The sequence below is a fragment of the Notamacropus eugenii genome, chromosome 3, assembly GCF_028372415.1.
Source record: "Notamacropus eugenii isolate mMacEug1 chromosome 3, mMacEug1.pri_v2, whole genome shotgun sequence".
NCBI classification, from domain to species: Eukaryota; Metazoa; Chordata; class Mammalia; order Diprotodontia; family Macropodidae; genus Notamacropus; species Notamacropus eugenii.
Genome location: NC_092874.1, coordinates 296,139,574 through 296,145,131, shown reverse-complemented (window position 1 = coordinate 296,145,131; position 5,558 = coordinate 296,139,574).

The window sequence follows — 5,558 nt, the reverse complement described above, 5'->3', positions numbered from 1 at the left end:
AACTTTTAACATTCATTTTCACAAAATTTTGGGTTCCAAATTTTCTCCCCATTTCTCCCCTTCCCCCTAAAACGCCAAGCATTCTAATTGCCCCAATCACCAGTCTGCCCTCTCTTCTTGCCCTTCCCTTGTCCCCATCTTCTCTTTTGTCCTGTAGGGCCAGATAACTTTCTATACCCCATTACCTGTATTACTTATTTCCTAGTAGCAAGAAAAATACTTGACAGTTGTTCCTAAAACTTTGAATTCCAACTTCTCTTCATCCCTCCCTCCCCAACCATTCCCTTTGGGAAGGCAAGCAATTCACTATAGGCCATATCTGTGTAGTTTTGCAAGTGACTTCCATAATAGTCGTGTTGTGTAAGACTAACTATATTTCCCTCCATGCTATCCTGCCCCGCATTGCTTCTATTCTCTCTTTTGATCCTGTCCCTCCCTAAGTGTTGACTTCAAATTGCTCCCTCCTTCCACTGCCCTCCCTTCTATCATCCCTCCCACCCTGCTGATTCCATTCTCCCCCACTTTCCTGTATTGTAGGATAGGTTTTCATACCAAAACGAGTGTGCATTTTATTCCTTCCTTTAGTCGAATGTGATGAGAGTAAGCTTCATGTTTTTCTCTCTCCTCCCCTCTTTTTCCCTCCACTGAAAAGTCTTTTGCTTGCCTCTTTTATGAGAAATAATTTGCCCCATTCCATTTCTCCCTTTCTCCTCCCAATATATTTCTCTCTTGCTGCTTAATTTCATTTCTTTAAGATATGATCCCATCCTATTTAATTCACTCTGTGCTCTGTGTGTGTGTGCGTGCATGTGTCTGTGTGTGTGTGTGTGTGTGTGTGTAATCCTACCAACTCCCCAAATACTGAAAAGTTTCAAGAGTTACAAATATTGTCTTTCCATGTAGGAATGTAAACAGTTCAACTTTAGTAAGTCCCTTTGACTTCTCTTTGCTGTTTACCTTTTCATGCTTCTCTTCATTCTTGTGTTTGAAAGTCAGATTTTCTTTTCAGCTCTGGTCTTTTCATCAAGAATGCTTGAAAGTCCTCTATTTTGTTGAAAGACCATTGTTTCCCCTGAAGTATTATACTCAGTTTTGCTGGGTAGGTGATTCTTGGTTTTGGTCCTACTTCCTTTGACTTTGGGAATATCATATTCCACGCCCTTTGATCCCTTAATGTAGAGGCTGCTAGATCTTGTGTTATCCTGATTGTATTGCCACAATATTTGAATTGTTTCTTTCCAGCTGCTTGCAATATTTTCTCCTTGACCTGGGAACTCTGGAATTTGGCCACAATGTTCCTAGGAGTTTCTCTTTTTGGATGTCTTTCAGGTGGTGATGGGTGGATTCTTTCAATATTTATTTTGCCCTCTCATTCGAGAATATCAGGGCAGTTTTCCTTGATAATTTCATGAAAGATGATGTCCAGGCTCTTGTTTTGATCACGGCTTTCAGGTAGTCCCATAATTTTTAAATTGTCTCTCCTGGATCTATTTTCTAGGTCAGTGTTTTTCCAATGAGGTATTTCATGTTATCTTCCATTTGTTCATTCTTTTGGTTTTGTTTTGTGATTTCTTGGTTTCTCATAAAGTCATTAGCCTCCATCTGTTCCATTCTAATTTTGAAAGAACTATTTTCTTCAGTGAGCTTTTGGACATCCTTTTCCATTTGACTGATTCTGCTTTTTCAAGCATTCTTCTCCTCATTGGCTTTTTGAACCTCTTTTGCCAATTGAGTTAGGCTATTTTTAAAGGTGTTATTTTCTTCAGCATCTTTTTGGTTCTCTTTTAGCAAGGTGTTGACCTGCTTTTCCTGTTTTTCTTGCATCTCTCTCATTTCTCTTCCCAGTTTTCCCTCCACCTCTCTAACTTGATTTCCAAAATCCTTTTTGAGCTCTTCCATGGCCTCAGCCCATTGAATGTTGATTTTGGATGTTTGGGATACAGAAGCCTTGACTTCTATGTCTTTCCCTGATGGTAAGCCTCGTTCTTCCTCATCTGAAAGGATAGGAAGAGATGTCTGTTCACCAAGAAAGTAACCTTCTCTGGTCTTATCTTTTTTTCCATTTTTTGGGCATTTTCCCAACGAGTTACTTGACTCTTGGGTCCTTTGTCAAGAGTAGGGTATACTTTGAGAATCTGTGAGATCTCAGTTGCTCCAAGGTGGCACGATCAAGCATGTGCTGCTCTGGACGCAGAAAGGGATTTTTATGTCCAGAATCTTAGCAATTACCTCTCCACAGCCACCTAGCCTCCAGTTCCATCAAGTCAGCACTGGGGGCTGATTTTCAGATAAGCTGTATGGGCAGGTGTAACGGGACGAGTTAGAGCCAACCCCTATCCATTTCAGGACGCCACACTGAGAGCCTGCCTAGATAACCTAGGGGCTTGTCAGTAGGGGTGGAACTAGATGGATTTCAGGAGGAAGGGTCTCGTCTTTGTTTGCAACGTGGCAGTTCTTTGTCCTGGCTCCGGATGTCCAGTGGAGAAGACACCCATATAAGGAAAGGTGATAGGTGATAGGTTCAATGTGAAAGGTGATAGCTGATAGGTTCAACGTAAGGCTTAGGAATGTTTTACATAAAGACTACATATGCATGTGAATGAGATGAAATACACGGAGTCTTCACCACCTTTGTCTCCCGCCCCATTTCATTACTCACGAGATCAAGGCCTCTTGCTGGACAAGAGCCTTGGGTCGCGGTCAGGGGTTCCCGTAAATGGTCTAGGGGACCCCAACAGGCAGGGCCGCCATTCAGTGTGAGACAAAGACCAGCTAGGCCAGGTCCTCCACCCAGGGCTGAGGTAAGACTCAGCTCTTCAGTGCCCCCAGGGGTTTTTACGCTGTATGGGCTGCTGTGCACCCTCTGTGGCTGCTGCCTGCTGCTGGAGCTATAGGAAGGCCCTGCTCCCTTCCTGGCCAACTGAATAAACCACATCACAGATCTTTGGCGCCTGTGGGTTGAGGGATCTGAGAACCTGCTGCTGCAACTGGAGATTCCACAACTGGAAATTCCACTCCTGAGGTGTCCTCCTTCCAGAGTCTCATCATGTTGCTCCACGTCACATCAGGCGGGCAAGGCCAGGCTGGGCTCCACGCTCCGCTCAGCGTCCAGCATAAACGATGTTTCTGTGGGCCTTTCAGGTCACCGTCGGCTGAAAATATCCTCCACTCTGTTGTTCTCCACTTCTGCTGCTCCATGATTTGTTGAGAGTCCCTCTCTACAGGTATTTTGTGGGCTGTGTGGGGAGACCCTACATAAGTGTGTTTTTCTAGTCCCCCATCTTGGCTCCGCCACCCCACTCATGTTTTTTCATTTTAACGAAAATCCACCTCTGGTCTCCCTTATCTATGGAAAAAAAAACCCTTATAATAAATATATACAATTCAAATTCCTGCAATTAAATTTTTTTCAATTCTTCTAACTCTTCCTGAAACAAGTATTTCTGCTACATAGATGACTGAACTCTTTCCTTTCCTAATCCTAGGTTACACTTTGCAATGTCTTTTTTGCCATTTTCTCTGCCCACCTTTGCACTGAAATCACCAAATATCAAGGTGTATATTGACTTCATCTGGAGAAATCTACCATTTTTTTCATAGAATTTCTTGACCTCATCTTTTGCTCTGATGTTGACTCCAAAGTTCCAAGGAGGTTTCGGGAGCTGCTGTATTTGCGTTTGGCTAATGAGATCTGTAAAGTAAGTAGGCTGAATCACCTGAGTCACTTCTTGTTTGTTAGATCCAATGATATCAATCCTTTTCTTGATTTCTCAAAGAGCCTGTGAGCCATCCTTCCATTTCCTGATTTCTGTGGCTTCATTTATAGCAAAAATGTCAATATTGATACACATGCTATCCTCCAATGGAATGCTGAATAGGAATCAATGGAGAAGGATCTCACATTTAAGGAAGTGCAGTTCAACTGAAGTTCAAACTATACCCAAAGGATTATACAACTGTGTTATATGTACCCTTTGACCCAGCAATACCACTACTAGGTCTGTATTCCAAAGAGATCATAAAGAAGGGAAAGGACCCACATGCACAAAAATGTTTATAGCAGCTTTTTGTGAGAGCAAAGTATTGGAAATTGAAGGGATGCTCATCGATTGGGAAATGGCTGAACAAGCTGGGGTGTATGAATGGAGTGGAATACTACTGTGCTATGAGAGTGATGAGTAGGCTGATTTCAGAAAAACCTGGAAAGGCTCACATGAACTCATGCTGAGTGAAGTCAGCAGAACTACGAGAACATTGTACACAGTAACAGCCACTTTGTGTGATAAGTAACTTTGATAGACTTCGTTCTTCTGAGAAGTACAAGGCTCTAAGACAATTCCAAAAGACTCGTTGGAAGAAATGACATCGACCTCCAGACAAAGAACTGTGAAGTCTGACTGCAGATTTAAGAGCACTATTTTTCTCTGTTTTTCTTTCTCGTTTTTCCCTTTTCTTCTGATTCTTCTTTCACAACATGACTAATGTGGAAACGCGCGTAATATGATTGTCCACATATAGCCTATATCAGAGCGTTTTCTGTCTTGGGGAAAGGGAAGGGGAGACGAAAGGAGAAAATAATTGTGGAACTCAAAACCTTATAAAAGTGAATGCTGAAAAGAAGTATTTTTTTAAATAGAAAAGAAAATGAGGTTCAAAGCTGCAATTTCATAGCCACCTTCTGCTTCCTTTTCTGACACTGTCTGTTATCACTGGAGTCCTGCAAGAGGGATGCCCACAAATTTTGTCTTTTTGTTTTAGGAATTGCCATGGCCAAAAGTCACCACCTGGTGGCGAGCCCATAGCTAAGACTGCTCAGGATCCTCATGCTCCTATCTCAGCAGCCTCCTCTTGTCCGATGCCTTCCCTGCCCCAGTTGTCAGGGTTCTCGCCGTCCTCATACTGACTCATTCATGTACACGGAACAGAAGAGACGCTCTCTGAGGACAGAGGCCACTTCACTGCTCTTTCTGTATCTCAGTCCCTACAATGTAGCAAGAACTTCTCAGATTATACAGAGCTGAATGGACTTACCACCTCCACACTGATCTGGGGCTTCCATTCCCCATTATCCATTGTGGTGTCCGATCCTTCCTATCCCAGAGATCATTCTCCTCAAAAGAGAAAATAGAAGTAAAGGAGAAGATTGTATCAGCTCATTTATGCCAATCCCTTCCTTGTACTTTCTCTTACCTGCAACATAGCTTGCTTGCAATGCACTCGCACGCACGCACACACACAGACACACACACACACACACACACGCAGAAATTTACACTTGAATCTAAAATATTGAAGCGAGTTAGACCTAATTATGGGAAATCGAATGATTCCAACCATTCTCAAGTTATTTCCATTTTTTTAAGAGCTGGAGCGGGAGGATAAGAAGGTAGTCTAATCGGCACCCAAATAAAGGATGTTGAGAAATAAAACAGGTATTAAGGTATTTGTGGAATTCACACACGAGGTTTACGTGGACCCACTCCCCGCGCGCGCCCCCGCCCCAGCTCGCCACCGCTTTGCCCCCGCGCCCCATTGTCCGCCCGCCCCACGTTCGCCCC